Genomic DNA, 18,702 nt, shown 5'->3' with positions numbered 1-18,702 from the left:
TCTAATCCTTCAAGCCTAGGCTTGTCTTTCAGTAAGCAAGAAACCAGAATATAAGCAATGTTTCCCTATATGAATTTCATAGCTCTTATAGGGAAGCATCAACAGGATGAAATAATATTACAATTAAGAAGATTAAATTTGAAATCCTCTTGAATTTCGGTGGGGAAAATCCTCTGCATAATTATTGAAAGGGAAAGACCTCATCTAACAGCTGTTCATATGAAAAGGAAGTAAAGGTTTTGCTTGACTCTGAGCTTAGTATGAGATAAATGTCATGTGGCTACCCAAAACCAAAATATAATCTTAGGCTCCATTACAGCAGGTATGATATAATTGATAACCAAAGAAACTAAAAGATACATTGAAAAACATGGTGGTCAGGCTACATAAGGAATATTGTACTCAGTTATTGACCTTACTGAATTTTGAAATCTCAAAAATTAATATTTGAAAGGAACATTAAGAATATGGAACATGTCTAGAGGAGGGTGAACATAATAGTGAAGAATTTGGAAAACATATTAATTATGAAGGTTGAATGATTAGGGAGTATTTAGCTTGGAAAAGAAACGATTTAGGGAGGATATGCAAGATGTCTTCAAGTAATAGGAGAGGTTTTATATGTTAGAGTGGTGGGGGGTTGGACTAGATAACCTCTAATATCCTTCCCAACATTAGATTCTCTAATAAATAGGTTATCGGTTACCTCCTCACATCAAATACCTGTTGGCTCATTTTGGAAAAAAGCACAAAAGAATCATGAGTCAATCCAACCAGACCTGGGTGACAGAATTCTTATTCCTGGGACTTTCTGAAGACCCTCAGACTCAGCTTCTACTCTTCATATTGTTCCTTGTCATCTACTTGGTTACTGCGCTTGGAAACCTGCTTCTCATCATCCTGGTTCTGGCTGACTCAAAGCTCCAAATGCCCATGTATTTTTTTCTGTGCAATTTATCTGTGGCTGACCTCTGCTTCTCTACTATTATTGTTCCCCAAGCCCTAGCCCATATGTTGACCAGGAGAAAGTTCATTTCCTTCATGGGTTGTGCAGCTCAGCTTTTCCTATTCCTCATTTTTGGATGTGCAGGGTGTGCACTGTTATCTGTGATGTCTTATGACCGGTACTTGGCAATCTCTGACCCCCTGCACTACCCTCTCATCATGACAAGAAAAGTATGTATAAAGTTGTCTTTGGGATGCTGAATAAGTGGTGTGCTAATGTCAATAGTGGACACAACATTCACACTGCAAGTCCCCTATCAAGGAGACAATAAGATTGCTCATTTCTTCTGTGAGGCCCCAGCCCTCCTGGCTCTGGGATCTGCAGACACCCACAGAGCAGAGACAGTCATTTTCTTAATGGGTGTGGTGATTCTTCTTGTACCAGTATCCCTAATCCTGGTCTCCTATGGATTTATCGTAGTAACTGTGGTGAGGATGAAGACAACCTCAAGGAGGCTCAGGGCATTCTCCACTTGTGGCTCTCATCTCATTGCAGTCATCATTTTTTATGTATCAGCAATCATGACCTATATGACACCTAAGTCCTCTAAGGAGCAAGGGAAGCTGGTGTCTATTTTCTATGCTGTGATAGCTCCCATGTTTAACCCCCTCATCTACAGCCTGAGGAACAAGGAAGTGAAGAGGGCATTCAGGAACACCATCATCAAAAGACAACCTTGCAAACTTTGATCCTCTCAATATAGTTGATTTTGGTAATGCACTTCATCTTCAAAGATTACTATATGGTTTCTTGGGGTGGGGGGGGATGTCTTTTCTCTTAGGAATGGGGGAATGGAGGAAATGTATATTTATATTGCTGTAAATAGCTGTGTGTATAACTATGTCAATTATTATGGATAGAATGTATATATACTTTATACTTATAATATGTCTCAAGTGTAGGGAGAGGTATGAGGTGATGAAGATTTGGGTAGTGATTTTAATGTGGAGAATTTAAAAAGTTAATTTGTTTGGAGTTACCAACACAATACTGTAGAAGGAGCACCACTTTTTGAATTGTAGAACATGAGTTCAAGTCCTACTTCTTATGCTTTCTACCTGTAATACTTTGGAAAAATTACTTAGCTTCCTTAAGCCTCAGTTTCATTAGTAAAATGAATTGGACTAGCTGAAGTCTCCTTTAGCCATAGATCTAAAGCCCTATAACAGCAACTGGAAATTCTACAACATATTTTGGGGGATAGAGTGACATGTGGCATAAACATTAATGAGAACAAGAAGAGCCAGGCATTTAGGAATTTGAATGGGGGGGGGCTATACACACAAAATAAAACTAATCTGATCTTAGACAGTTATTACTATAAATATGAAATTTTAAATGTTTAAGGCTAAGCTGCCACTGTCTGGAGGGATGTTCTATAAGTGGATGAAACATCTTAAGGAGAACACTTTTCAGTCAGAGTGTGTCCAGAGGAATGTAGCTACATGCTATATAAACATGCTATATAAAGCTTACTTCAAATCACAGAATTGCAATGTTGAGTGAGATTTCAGACTTTGGTTGATTCTGCATGTACCTGCAAAGGAATCCCATGTAAAACATCATTGACAAGATGTCAACCACTGTTTAAAGATCATCTTTAATAAGATGTTCTAGTTCTGCACAGCTCTGATTTTGAGAAATATATTTTTCTTCTGTTGAGCCAAAGTCTGTTTCTCTACAAATTCCACTCATCATATCATCAACCTGCTTGGGCCAAGTAGAATAAGTTCAATACATATTCCAAAACAACATCTTTTAGGTATTTAAGGCAGCTACCATGTCTTTGTTCCCCCTACCTCTCCATGCACCTGTTTTCTCTTCTATGAGTAAAATATCCTCACTATCTTGAGCAACCATTTCATAGTCTGTGAAATCTTCTCCAATCTCAGAACCTCAAATGAAAAGAAATATTCACCAGCATATTGAAATAGAGAGAGATAATGCCATCAATGGGAGTCACCATTTCATTGTGTTTCCCTTAATCCCATACTATTAGATGCTGAGTACTGACTCTCCAATACCATGTAATCAATTTACATCAATCAACTTCTTTTCTTTGCATTATTTCATTTTTCTCAACTGTGTGTAAAATTTTTAACATTTTTTTTTTAAATTTTGAGATTCAAATTCTTTCCCTTCCTTTCTCCTCTCCCCCCTCCTTGAGAAGGCAAGCAACTTGATATAGATTATACATGTGCAGTCATGCAAAAAAAATTCCATATTAGCCATGTTGCCAAAGAAAACACGGGCCTGCTCCCCCCTCAAAAACCCAAGACTAATAAAAAAGTTAAAAAAAAAGTATGATATACTCTGCATTCAGACTCCATCAGTTCTTTCTCTGGAGGTGGATAGCATTTTTCATCACAAGTCTTTTGGAATTGTCTTAGATCATTGTATTGCTGAGAAGAGCTAAGTCATTCATGGTTAATCATCGTATAATATTGTGGTACCACATACATTGTTTTCCTAGTTGTATTCATTTTACTTTGCATCAATTCATGTAAGTCTTCCTAGGTCTTTCTGAAATCTGCCTGCTTGTCATTTATTATAGCACAATAATATTCCATTACAATTATATACCACAACTCATTCAGTTATTCCAATTTCCAATTCTTTGCCACCACAAAAAAGCTGCTATAAATATTTTTGTACATGTAGATCTTTTTTCCTTTTTCTTTGATCTCTTTGGGGTATAGAACTAGTAGTCATATTGCTGGGTCAAAAGGTACACACATGGTTTTATAGCCCTTTGGACAAAGTTTCTAAATTACTCTCCAGAATGGATCAGTTCACAAATCCACCCACAATACTTGCCCTTATTTTTCCACATCCCCTCCAACATTTGTCATTTTCCATTTTCTGTCAGATTAGTCAATCTGATAGGTGTGAAGTGGTACCTCAGAGTTGTTTTAATGTACATTTCTCTAATCAATAGTGATTTAGAGCATTTTTTCATATGACTATAGAAACCTTTGATTTTTTTTTCTTTGAAAACTGCCTGTTCATATCCTTTGACCATTTAACAATTGCAGAATGACTTATATTCTTATAAATTTGACTCAGTTCTCTATATGTTTGAGAAATTAGGCCTTTATCAGAGAAACTTGCTATAAACTTTTCCCCTAGTTTCCTGCCTTCCTTCTAATCTTGGTTGCATCGACTTTGTGCAAAATTGTTTTAATATGATATAGTCAAAATTTTACATTCTCTAATACCTTCGATCTATTATTTGATAATAAATTCTTCCCTTATCCAAAAATCTGACAGGTAAAATATTCCATTCTCTCCTAATTTGCTTATGATGCCACCCTTTATGTCTAAATCGCATACCCATTTTAATCTTATCTTGGTATATGATAAGAGATGTTGGTCTATGCCCATTTTATGCCACACTATTTTCCAGGTTTCCCAACAAATTTTGTCCCCAAATATTGGATCTTTGGGTTTGTCAAACACTAGATTACTATGGTTATTTACTACTATGTGTTATGTCCCTAATCTATTCCAGATCCACTCTTCTATTTCTTAGCCAGCACCAGATTGTTTTGATGATTACTACTTTGTAACACATTTTGGAGATGTGGTACTGCTAGGCCACTTTTGATCAGATTTTTTAAATGGCAATTTGTTTTGATGGACTATATGTGTTGGGTTTGAAGGGGATTTTAGATTATTGCTTAATAGGAGGAAGAGATCATGTATTAAAAAAAGAAACAGAGGAACCAGGATATTTAGCCTTCTATAGGTGTCCAGTTTTCTTTTTAATCATAATTCTATTCAGTTAGGAACAACATTATACAATTTGAGCTTTGGGAAGGTGGAAAAGGTATTCCCCTGATTGTAGAAAATCTTCAAGACCTACACATTCATTAAATAATAATTCATTTCTGAAAAATATATATCCAAATATCATAAAAGCACTGAGATCATACAATTAAATCAATATGTGTTATTTCAATTGACTTATTTTTCTCAGCAAAAACAAAAACATCAAAGACCTAGAACTTACATATTGTTCATATAAACTAACAAGTAGCTTTCTTGTTATCATGCAAAAAAACCTAGTAGATTCTATACCCAATAACTTGGTCACTCATTCATGCATCTTCCTATTTAAATGTAGATAATGCAGTAGATAAACAATGAATAGAGTGTAGGCCCTGGAATCAGGAGGACCTAAGTTCAAATCTGGCTTTAGACACTTGCTAGCTGTATGATCCTAGGCAAGTCACTTAAACCTGTTTGTCTCCTTTCCTCATGTGGAAAATGAGCTCAAGAAGGAAATGGCAAACCCCTCCAATATCTTTGCCAAGAGGACCCCAAAATGGGGATCTTGGAGGATTGGACGCAACTGAAATGACTTAACAACAACAATCTGGGAGAGGAGAAGAAAAAATATTCAGAGTTTGAGGCTGGAGATGTAGCTTTGAATTACCTCCGCTAAAATTTCCTTCTTGCTACCACTTGAGAATCACTCTGAAATGAAACATACTCCATCACTATACTAATGAGCAAGAAATGCTCTAGAGCATTATACATTATAAATACTCTAGAGACCATTTTTCATTATCGCCCATTTAATTGGAACTATATTAAAAGAAGCAGCCTTTATTTGAAAGGCAATTCCTAAGATCCATTAAGGAAACTTGCTGATACAAAAGTCTGGATTTCAGCTAGTTTTCCACTCTTCTCCTTTTCTCCCACCTTGTCTTCTTTCTCCTTTCTTAATTCTCTCACAAGGATTTGAATCAAGATTTCTGCCTTGTCACCAAGGTCCTGGTACTTTTTATCCTGCCTGATATTCACAGTGGCTACTCCTCAATCATTTGCTCTGTTTTCTCTTGTAAGAGTTTTTTGACTAACTATGAAATGCTTTCCTGATCTTTTCTGTCTTCCAGGTGAGAAAGAGGAGGGGAAAGGGGGAAGATGTTATTGAAATAAGGTGAGTTTGGTCTTGTAAAGCTATAGCTTTAGCATCTTTCTGGCTTTTTCTTTTGTTTCAAGATGCTGTGTTCAATAAGCCTTATATGCTAGTGTTTTCCACTGGGCAGTGAATCTACCTAAATGGTTTCATTGTGGGATTTGTGTCCATTTTCACCATGATAATCTCCATAATAGATAACCACCATGATAGAAACTAAAATGTAATGAATTATGGGTGATGGCTTGCATCAAAATAAAACTCCTTTGATGCAGGCTGTATTTTAATGGTATTTACATTCATTTATACTTGGCAAGGGTTTGGGTATGAGAAGACCCTTTACATATTTTCTCTTGGTGATTAAAAAGATCACCTACCTGAAAATTCCTAGTCATAGGCCAAGTGAGAGATAAACTGTATATGATGAGGGAGCTGGTGCCCAAATTTCACTTAGAAAAAGTACACCTATCTCTCAAAGGTGTGAGAATGATCTGTAGAAGTACCGTTGACAATGTAATACCCAAGATGAAGTTTCAGACCAAGGGCTTGAAAATGTGATGTATTTAATCTTTGGTTCACCCAGCTCTGGAGGATCATGGACTATTGTAAGTGTACACTTTTGGCATTGAGTGGCAGCATAACAGGCTGATACAGTCCTTGTTAAGGCCCCAATATTTAGTTCCCTAAGATCATACATGAGCCCCCAAACATTCCCACTCTTCCTCTTCTCTTCTGCTTGTCAAAACTATTCTGGACTTGCCCTTCTTTTGGGGCTTCCCTGGGTACAGTAGGACACTTGAATTGAAGCAGGATATAAGACATAGGAAAATACAGAAGAACAAAGGAGGACAATGTCAAGGGAGGCTGGGTAGATTGTAGGGTAGTGGTTGGAATATGAGGATTGGGGGATGAATGATAGAGAATGAGGGTAGCATGTCTCAAAATTAGAACAGAAAGAACAGAAATATGGAGTTCTCCATTGGCTCCTTTGTGTCTCTCTAACAGTAAAGCTTCAGATTTAACTCAGAACCTTCAAGCATATCTCAATCAAGAAACCCAGACCTGCCATGATGAATTCTGAAAATTCCCTTTGAGAGCATTTCTTGAATGTTATTGCCCACCTTACCCCTCCAAAGCAAAGGAGCAATAGAAGTCAAGCTGTAGAGAATTGGTTGCTATGTTGGGTTCTCATAGTGAAGCAACTTCCTTCCTATAGGAATGGATTTTAGCTCTATTAATAACAAGTGTTTACAGATATTATGAAAGAGATGGCATGTGAGCACTTAGAAAGTGAAGCAGTGATCATGAAGAACTAATGGAACTTTATCAGGAACAAATAATGACAAAATAACTTGATTTCTCTTTGGGTAATGCTATTAACATTCTAGCTTTGAGCCAAGATTTTGGCAACACATTTTAAGATAAACTTGTTAACAAAATGGAGAGATGTGGTCTGGATGATTGGGAACCTAGATGAATTTAGTTCTAGTTGAAGGACTGTAAGCAAAAAGGAATGATTAAAGTATTGTTGTCAATATGGAAATTGGGTAACGGTTGGCTCCTAATAGGATGTCTCCACAGAGCTTTCTTTGGTCCTGTAATGGCTTAACATTTTAATCAAGGACTTAAAGAAAGACATAGATGACGTGATTATAAAAATCTTAGATAAATGCAAAGAGATAATTAATATGTTGCATAACACAAAAGGGATATGAAAATATTTGACCAAGCTAAAACAAAGGGACAAATTTAAAAAGATGAAATTTATTAAGCACAGATGTAAAGTACTACTCTTGTTTTAAACCAGTGGACACTGAAGTTGATATTTATAGACAGATGTTCATATGAAGAAACCCTAGAGATTTCAGTAGATTCAAAGCTTGGTTTCCTCAACAATATGATATGACAGCCAAGAAAGCTTAGTGCAATCTCAGAAGCATAGTGTGCATAGCAAGAGTGGTTATATTGCTCCATATGATTTCTTGGTCATAGCACGTCAAGATTACTGTGCATGTATCAAAGGACCACATTTTGGGGACATTTTTTACCTGGAACATATCTAGATGATGGTGACCAAGATTAGGAGGTGACTTGGTGCCATGCCACATGAATACAACTTGAAGGAACTAGGAATGTTTAGAATGGAGAAGAGAAGACTTGTGGGAGTTGTAGAGGAAATGTTAATTGCTGTCAGATATTTGAAGGATTGTCATATGAAATGCTCCATTTTACTTGATTCTATTCAGTGAAATTAGGAGTAGTGGACAAAAGCTGCTGACTGGCAGATTTTTATTCAACATAAGGAAAAAGTTTTCTAACAATTAGAACTGCCTGAAGGTGCAAAGAGCTGCCTCAGGAAGTAGTATATTCCATACCACTGGATGTACTTAAGAAGTCATTGGAAAATTTGTAGAAGGGATTTCTACACAGGTATAGATTTGATTAAATAAGCTCTGGGGTTCTATAGGTTTTCTTTGTTCTGTGAATCCTCACGTTATAGTAGAGAGACAGGACAAGTTGGATAAACCTTAACTTATTGATCTACTTTCTCATCCTTTTACATGATCATGCAAAGTTCAGATTAGTAGGAGGAAATGAGGAAGGGTGTATTGAGGATTGAGGCATGGAGGGGGAAAGACAAAGTCAAAGCCAAAGCCAGGAATTCTAAGACTCAGTCACTCTCCTTAAAGATTTCCCATCCTTGTCCTGTCATATTTACTTCCAATGAAATATTACAAGTACTTGACACTCAAATCTTAAATTGTATTAAGTAGGAGTAAAATTAGATTTAGTCTGAACTTTTAGAACATTCATAAAGTTTGTCTGTATAAAATACAAATAATGTCTTCTATTAATAGAATCTTAGCTAGAAGACATACTATGGGACTTTTTTTAAATAAAAAGTATTCAATTATGATTAGTAGCATTTATTTTAACAATTAATGTACTAGAATTTTTATAAAATGATTTCTCTTAAGCTAGTTGTACATAGTTCTGACACATACAATACTATCCATATTATTAATCAACTTCACCCGAAGGAACAATAGATCAGAGCAATTGGAAAAGTAAATTCCAATGAATATCTTCCAATGAGTGGAATTTTCTTTCTATACTGTTCTGAATTCCTAAACATGTACTAGGCAGTTAGGTAATGCAGTGGTTAGAGTGTTAGACTGAGAGCTTAATGTGCAATCATCTTTCTATTGTACTATGTTGTGGAAATGTTTGTTTTATTCCATAAATTAAAAATAAAATTTAATAATGTAAAAAACTCATAGATACTAGTTAAAAAAAGAAAATGAATGTCTGAAGAAATTAGGGGAAATTGTTGTGTTTACCCTTCCTCTGGGATTAGAAAGGAAGTACTAGTAAAGAGATGTGGGTCAGACATTGAGCATCAGACAATGCAGGTGGTCAATGACAGTTTGATTCTTAACTGTAATGAGTATACGGGAGGGGAAGGAATGGATGAGGAGTAGAGAAAGCAATGAAAAATAGGAATTTTAAGTATGAAATATTATGTTCAGTTCTGGGTGCCATATTTTAGGAAGGGAATTGCCAATTTGGCAAGCACTATGACCAGAATGGTAAGAGAGTTATAAACCATTCCCTCTGAGGATCATCAGAGAGAAGTTATCGTAGTAAGTGACTTGATTCTGTTCCTATTTCCTTTTCCCCAAAAATCTTGAAAGCTTTTCTCTTATGAGCAGAAACATCCATTTTCTTAAATGTTAGCATAGCTCTTTTTCTTGGTGGACTGTTATCTATACTATTGAACTGAAAAAATCAAGTGTGTGTATAGGTTCAGTTTCCTAGTTCTTTCTTGGATTCAAGAAGACAATCACATAATTTGGAGACTCACATGCGTTGGGTATTTAATAATAGCAAGGTAAATGGATCACACAGAGACTCAAGCGGTATCAGCCAAGCCCTTTGGAGCCTAAATTTCTCAAATCTTCTCATGTATGCAACTGGTTTGTATAACCAGGGAGTACACAAAACATGGGATTAAGTGGCCCACCTCCTCTTTGTTTTTGTTTTTGTTCAGTCACTCAGTCATGTTTGACTCTATGTGACCCCATTGACTTTTTTCCATGGGTTTTTCTTGGCAAAGATAATGAGGTAATCTGCCATTTCCTTCTCCAGTAAGTCCCCATTTTACACATAAGGAACTGAGACAAATAGGAGTTAAGTGACTTGCCCAGTGTCACACAGGTAGTAAGTGTCTGAGATTGCTTTTGAACTCTTCCTGGCTCCAATACAGGTGCTCTATCCACTGCACCAAATTCCTATTAAAATCTTAGTACAGAAATAAGTATTTAGGAGTATAGCATCATCTTATACAGATTCTTCATTTAAGTTGTGATTGTTTAATTGTCAAGAGTCCCCTTTCACAAGCTAACTTGACTTTTGCCCAGTAAATGCAATGATACCTAGACCAAAAAAAAATGGAGTTGGCTTCTTCCCCTTCTTTTCTCTGTATGATAAGGTAGAGACATAAATGAATCAATAAATTTTACTACTATTGAATAACATCCTTCCTTTCTTTCTCTGTCTCTCTGTCTCTGTTTCTGTCTCTGTATATCTATATATAATATACACACATACATGGAATGTGGAAGCGAGCCACATACCTAACAAAAATAACATTTAATTTATATTTCAGTATTCAATTTCTAATTAGTTGTCTTTCAATATATCTCACTATAGTGACTGCTGTCATTGCCAACCTGAGAGTAATAGTTCTGACTGGAGCTATTCTGCTGATGAAGGAAGGAAGCCCTCTTTGAGGCAATCAGTGGTTCAATGGTTGCTTTATAAAAACCAGCCTATGATTTGTGTTTTCTTTGGAAAGTGAATTGCCTTTGAAATCAGTTGATATGTTTTTTAATTTTCATTTTGAGCTTAACAAAACCAAATAAAATGAGCATTTACATAGATCTATTAGAACAGAGAGTACTGAATATGAAAATGCAGATCCCAATTATGTATAGCTTGCTTTTCTTTTTAAGTATATAACGTCAGCAAATAAGTTTTCAAAGCTATCTTGCTTGTCTGTGCTTCTTTTTATTCTTTTCTGTGCATTAAAAATAATAAAAAAGATGTCACAATATTTCTTTTCTTTTCTTTCTTTTTTGTTACCTTATCCCTCTATCCCCTCACATCTTTACCATTTTTTTAAAAAAAAAAAAAAACCAAAGTCCTTGTAACAAACATTCATTGTGAAGAAAAGTAAACTCCTGCATTGGTCATGTCCAAATACATGTATCTACATTTTGAATACAACACCTATGTCAGGAGATGGGCATTACTCTTCACCTTCAGAGCTCTGGAATCATCGTTTATCATTGCAATGATCAGAGTTCTGAGGTTTTTCAAAGATGTTTTTCTTCGTAGTGTTGTTGCCGTTGTATAAAGTGCTTTCCCAGTTCTTTACTCTATATCAGTTCATATGGATCTTTCTAGGTTTCTCTGAAGCTTTCTCCTTATAACATGGCACAACTCATTCCACTATATTAATAAGATATAATTTGTTTAGTCATTCCCAAATAAATGTACATTCACCTAGTTTCAAATTCTTTGATACTGCCCAAAAAAGCTAATATGAGCATTTTTTGCAAACATATGGCCTCTTCCCCTTTGATTTCTTGGGGGGTATAAAGCTGAGTAGTGGTTTATCTGGATCACAGGGTATGGACAATTTGGTAACTTTAGGGACATGGTTCCAAATTGCTATCAAGAATGGCTGAACAAAATTCCTTTGCTCCACCAATAGAGCAGTAGAGCCCTAAATTTTTTTCTCCAACAAGTTTCCTTTTCCTTTTATAACATCTTTGCCAGTCTGATGGGAATGAGATCAAACCTTGAGTTACTTTAACTTGAATTTTTCTAATTATCAGAATTATTTATTTATGTAATTTGGAAAATTTTTAAGTGCTTATTGGTAGTCCTTTGAAAACTGCCTGTTCATATAATTTCAACATGATTCTATTGGAAAATGGTTCTTGTTCTTATAAATTTGAATCAGTTAAGTGTATATTATAGATAGGGGATCTTATTAGAAATTCTCTGCAAAGATTTTTCACATTTACCTATTTCTCTTCTAATTTTAATGAAATTGGTTTTTGTTTGTGCAAGAACTTTTTAGTTTTCCGTGATCAAAATTGTTCATTTCAACTTCTCTGATCCTTTCTATCCCTCTTTAATCAAAAATATTTCTACTCCATAAATCTGAAAAGCAATTTTTGTCTTGCTCCTTTAATTTGCTTGTGATGTCACATTTTATATCTATTATATACATATATATACATATATACACATATCTATATACATATACATATACATAAACGCACACACACATACATCTCCTCTTGGAGTTTATCTTGGCATGTGGTACAAGGTACTAGTTTATACCTAATTTCTGCCAGACTGATTTCCATTTTCCCAGAAATTTGTGTCAGATTTATCCTAATAACTAGATATTTAAGTTTATCAAATATTTGCTTATCACAATTTGCTTCTGTATGTTATATACCTAAGTTTTCCCCACTTTTTTATGTTTTGATCAGTACTAAATAAGTTTGATGATTACTGCTTTGTAGTATAGTGGGAGATCTGGTAATGTTATTTTCTTTGAAATTTTTTGTTCTTTCAGATGACTTTCTTTTCTTGTTCTTTAAAATAATTCATAGATAATTTGATGGGTATGGCACTGAATTAGTAATTAATTTAGGTAGTATAGCCATTTTTATTTTATTGGCAGATTATAACCATGTGCAATTAATATTTCTCCAATTATTTAGGTCTTACTTTATTTTGTCAAAGAGTTTTTTTGTAGTTGCATTCATATAGTTCACATGTCTGGATTTGGCAGATAGCTTCCTGAGTATTTTATACATGATACATTTGAATGGAATTTCTTCTCCTATTTCTTATTGGGATTTATTGTGATATCTAAGAATGATGATGATTTATATGAATTTACTTCATATCCTGAAATTTTGCTGAATTTATTATTTCAATTAATTTTTATTTGACTCTTTATGATTGCTAAGTCACCATATCAGCTATAAAAACCAATAATTTCATTTTTTCTTTGACTGTGCTTACATTGTCAGTTTTTATTTCATGTCTCTTTTTATGGCTAGCATTTCTAAATTCATATGTTAAAATCATAGCAATGATAACAAGTATCTTTATTTTGCCCCTATCTTTCTGGAAATTCCTCTAATTTTTCTCCATTGCATGTAGTGCTGCTCTTGGTTTTGCATAGACACTACTTACCGTGTTAAGGAAGTCTATTTATTTCTATGATTTCTAGTGCTTTTTTGTTTGTTTGCTTTTGTGCTTGTCTTACAAAAACACATCTTGGATCAGCATCTATTGATATAAACATGAGATATTTATTATGTAAAGTACTAATATAATTTATTATATTTATAGTCTTCCTCATATTGACATAAACCTCAATTTCTGACATAAATCCGATGTGGCCATAGTCTATGATCCTTTTCATGTTATTATGGTCTATATGATCATATTTAAATTTTTGTGTCAATGTTCATTAGTGATATTGATCTATAGTTTTCCTTTTCTGCTTTGTCTCTTCACAACTTAGATATTAGAAGCAATTTTTCTTTTAATATTTAACAAAATACTGGACCAGATGGATTTACAAGTGAATTTTGTCAAATATTAAAAGAACAATTGCTTCTAATATTATACAGACTGAAAAAATACAAAAAGAAGGAATCCTTAATATCTCTTTATATGATACAAAAGTGTCCTTTGTATCTGGGAGTTAATTTATGGCTTGTTCAGTTTTTTTATATGTGCTATTTAAATAATCTTATGTGTTTTAAATTTTTACAGTCTTATGCAATCCTCAGTGTAGATTCTTAGATATTGAAATCTTTCTCTTTTTTTCTGACTGCTTGCAGGATTTTTTTCTTTTATTATTAGAAAGCTCTAGATTATAGTTAGTTTGCTCTTGAGAATTTTCACTTTGGGGTTTCTTTTAAGAAGCAATTGGTGGGTTCTTCCTATTTTCAAATTTGCCTCTGCTTCTAAGAAAGCTGAGTAGTTTTAATGAATGATTTCTTGAAATATGGTATCCAGCTTTTTAGGGATGTAATCATTTTTAGCTACTTCAAGGATTCTAAAATGATCTCTCCTTGACCTGTTTTCTAGGTTAGTTTTTTAAAAAATGATATAAGCCTTAAGTATCTTTTCTATTTATTTAATCTTTTTATTTTACTTTAATATTTCTTATTTTCTCATAGAGTAATTATTTTCTGTTTGACTCATTTGAACTTTCAGAGAGTTAAATTCTTAGTTAAGGTTTACTGCTCTCTGTACTAAGGAATTAATTCTCCTCTATTTTTTCCTCCATAGCTCTTCTATTTTGTGTCTCTTGTATCATTCTTCTGGGTTTTCTGGTTCTTGACCAGGCCAGTCTTTTCTCTAAGACTGTACTAGGACTTTTTGTGATATCTTTTTTTCCTTCTTGATTCACCCTTTGGACTATTCTCATTCCAAGGTATTCATTGTATTTGATTTTTTTTCTACTTACATCTCCAGCCTCGTTTTCTGAGCTGCAGGTTTGTGCTTAAATCAAAATTTGCTTCTGCACTCTTAAATGATATAAGTTGGCCCTGCTTGATGCTAGGTCAGGTGGCTAAGGTTAGGCCTCACTTGCTATAGGAATTGTCTGGTCTTGTCACATACCGTGGTTCAATTCCTGATTGTGTGGATATTTGATTGAAAATGAGCTGTCTGGATGCTGGTCCTGTGTTGTCTCTTGCCATGGATAGGGCCCATGGGTTCCTACATGGGATATCAGTTTAGACCTGTCTCCTACTGGAGATGAGTACCCTGGATCTTCCCATGATAGCTCTGGGTATTACTATGCTGTCTCTTGATAAAGAAGGGTCATGTAGTTCATCCTATCTCGGACTTTCTTCTTGACCTGTCTCCTGCTGTGGAATTAGTATGCTTCACACCTCACCTTCCTATTATCTTAGCTTGTCTTTACACTGTGCAGATTTCTGGCAGTCTTTTTGTATCATCCAAAACTGAATAAGATTTATTAATGATTCTCTTTGGTTTTGATCATCAACTGTTTCTTCTGGTTGATTTTTAGAGCTCTAATTGGGGTATCTGTGGAGGATCTGGGCAGCCCTAATACACTGCCATTTTCCCGTGATCCTCAGCTGATATGGTTTTAATCTTGCTTCTGGTGTTCTATGCCCCTATAACCTTAGATCACTTTACATCTTTAGACCTCAGTTTTCTTATCTGGACTTGATGATTTCAAACATCACTTTTAGATCTAAATATATGGTACTGTGTTTGGTATTTAGCTAAGATTATTTTTCATTTTTCACGTTTCATGTTTCAATGAATGCTTATACTTTTCCTGTGGAGCCTCTGTTCAGTAATCTTGAGATTATAAATTATGGAGACTATCTAGGTGATAGGGCAAGTCTCATACCTAGGCTCTTAATATGCTTATTGGTACCCTTGTTTTAGTTAAGAAGACAATTACTAAATATTTGGAATAACTGACACATATTTCTTATTTCTTCTCTGTCATATTGTGTAGCAATACTTTTTCCCCATGTTTTCTTATGTATATTCACAGCTTATCCTGTGATTAGCTGTTGTTACATTTTCTCTTTGTGTATCTCTCTGTCTCTTTTTCCCCCTTTCTCTTCCTTTCAATCTCCCTCATGCATTTGCACATACACATTTGGATATATAGTATAGTGATTAATATCTATATATGTAAGGCTACATAGAGCCAGGAATCTATGGATTCACAGAAATTAATATGAATACCTATTTTCATTTTATATAGATATATCTACATGTAGATTACATTTATAGAAATGTAGATATATAGATTCATATTGCAGTGGAATTTCTGCTCTGCCTTGGTAGGTGGAGTTTACTCATTGGGAATCCCCTATTTCAATGAAATCATATAACTTCAGATCTATGCAGTGTATATATGTGTGTAGACAGATTTGTATATGTATAACATATATATGTATATATGTGTGTGTGTGTGTGTGTGTGTGTGTGTGTGTGTGTGTGTGTGTGTATCCAGTTCTGTGATTCTGTGGTTTCCTTGGTATAGGGAATTCTTATTGAGGAAACTCTATCCACCATGGCATATCAAAAACTTTTCTGAACTTCTATAATTTTATAGAATTTTTGGCACTAAAAGGTTGAGTAATTTTACAGGTATTATGCCAGCATACATATATGTATATTTGCATCTATGTATACAGTTTATATATAAGGTTATAGAAACCAGTCATTATTATAAAAATGAAGGAGAAACAAGAAATATATTATCTGTTATTACCAACAAATATTCAATCATTCCTTATCAACCAGGCAAGGGTACCAATAAGTCTATCTGTGGCCTAGATATGTGATTTACTTCCCTCATCCAGATTGTCACAAAACTTAAGGTATATGATGAAGATTACTATACAAAGGAACCCAAGAAAAGCATGACTGTTCATTAAAATAGTTAGTCTTAGTTAAATACCCAATACAGGATCATAAGATCATGTATTTAAATGTATTAAGTCATGTTAGAAAATCCTCAAGAGCAGCCCCCTCCAAGTGCAGATAAGAACACTGAAATTTGACGATGTTATATGATGACTCATGGTCATACAGATAATAAGTAACAGAGACAGATTTTTAACTCCCACACCCTGACTCCATGTATAGTACTCAATATGTCATAAGGTGCTTTTTGCAGAAATCATATAAACTTACCATTTAGCCACTTTCTTCTTTTATCAGGAGAATGACTTAATTCAGCTAATCCCCTCCCAGTTTGCCAATAAAAAAAGGATATGATAACAAGAGTTGTTTAAAAGATACTTGGAGGGATGTTAAATACTAACTTGAACTGGACAAAGTTAATATTTTTCCACTCACCCTGAAGCACAGATAGGGAATATATGGTACTCAGTGGATTCAGTTATACTGCCCTCCCTGTTGTACTAACAGCTGGTCTACTACAAAATGAAAAAAGCACAAGCTTAGGATCAGAAAGGATGTCTTGAAAATAATTGTGAGAAAAGATATCTCTACAAGACCACATGACAATTCAGGAACTCTATAAAAGGTCAGGAGAGACAGAAGTATTGGCAGCATTCTAATGTCAAAAGAGATAGCAAGGTTACATAGCAAAGATGACAAAGAGTGAAAGGGACAACAACAGTAATAATTTAACAAAGAATGGAACATTACATAGTGGGAGCATATTGAATGAAACTTTCTTTCCCAGGCAGCTACCCAATGTAGTACTTCAGATATGACTGGTGGTCTCCCCAATGGGCTACACATCAGTAATTTCATAAAGCCTCTCCCCGACTTGTACAAGTTAGGCTTCTATTGTTTATAAAGAAAATCCATGTTGAAGGTGTCACAAACATCAAAATAGAAAGGTTATTTCACAACTTGACACCTTTTTCATTTCTCAAAAGGTGGAATTACCAATACCCTAATGTGTTTGGTCCTTAGGTGCTTTTAGAAATAAAAGCTCTGTTTCTGCCTCTATCTCTCTGTTTCTATCTTTTTGTCCGTCTATGTCTGTGTCTGTTTCTCTCTGTCTCTGTCTTTTTCTCTCTGCACCTCTATCTCTTTCTCTCTCTCTGTCTTTCTGTCTGGGTCTATCTGTCTGTTTCTTTCACTCTCTCTCCCATCCCAGAGATCATTGCTTCATCAGAGCTTTGAGAGCATCTCAGTATTACTTACAGTGTCCATCTCCATGGTTTCCCTAGGAGAAACTGAAACTGTTTGCATTTTAACTCTTCCAGTGAAATAACCTCTAACCAGAAAATTATCCAATGACATAGGCATACATTAGTAGACAGTTCTATGCTTCCCTACATACTTTATTCCTTCAATCCTGCTCTTGTCTTTCAATAAGTGCCAACATGCTAACAATGCTTTGATTCACAGAATTTTCCTATATGTATCTCAATACTCTTCCAGGGAAAATCCAACAAGATGAAGCAAGATGAAAATTTAGAAAGACTAAATCTGAAGTCCTAAAATTTAATGGGAGTGGGAAGGGGAATTATCTACATAGTTACATTATGGGACAGACTTAAGTTAACAGCAGTGAATGTGAAGAAGACTTTAAGATTTAAACTAACTATAAACTCAATATAAATTGTGTTTTGTGGCTGGCAAAAAGATAATATAATCTGAGGCTGCATTAAAATAAGTGCAATTTTATTCATCCTGGGGAAGGAAATGACAAACCATTCTAGTATCTTTGCCGAGAAAACCCCATAGGGAGTCACAAAGAGTTAGACATGACCGAGACAACTGAATTACAAAGTTTATTCATAATCAAAGGAGCCAATAGCTTTGCCGAACTCTTTGGTGTTCAGACCTCATATAGAATATTGTGCTCTGAGCATAACGATATATTTGAATGGAACAGTAACAAAGCAAATGTATGTAGAAGAAAAACTTGGGAGAATTCAGCTCAATAGAATGGACCACTTCCTAGAAGAGCTACCCATCAAAGGAATGTCTTCATTGTGAGACAGTACACAGCTTATGAATGGAATTCTTCAGTGAATAGCTACCACGGAAGCTGATGATGGTAGAAGGTTGGACTGGATAACTCCTATAGTCCCTTTTAACACTAAGATTCTGTGATTCTGTAGGCTGCATCCCCACATTGAATATCTGTTGGCTCTTTTCTAAAGAAATACAAAGACAGAAC

General features: G+C 34.8%; 1 pseudogene; it reads left to right on the top strand.

Annotated features, from left to right (window-relative positions):
- Positions 1 to 759: 759 nt before the first annotated feature.
- LOC110207384 (olfactory receptor 2D2-like) lies at positions 760 to 1,695 on the top strand (annotated as a pseudogene).
- The last annotated feature ends 17,007 nt before the right edge of the window (positions 1,696 to 18,702 follow it).

The sequence above is a fragment of the Phascolarctos cinereus genome, unplaced genomic scaffold (genome assembly GCF_003287225.1).
Source record: "Phascolarctos cinereus isolate Bilbo 61053 unplaced genomic scaffold, phaCin_HiC Scaffold_2;HRSCAF=192, whole genome shotgun sequence".
Classification (NCBI taxonomy): domain Eukaryota; kingdom Metazoa; phylum Chordata; class Mammalia; order Diprotodontia; family Phascolarctidae; genus Phascolarctos; species Phascolarctos cinereus.
The sequence above is the reverse complement of the archived record's forward strand: the minus strand, read 5'-3'. Positions and strand labels throughout refer to the sequence as shown.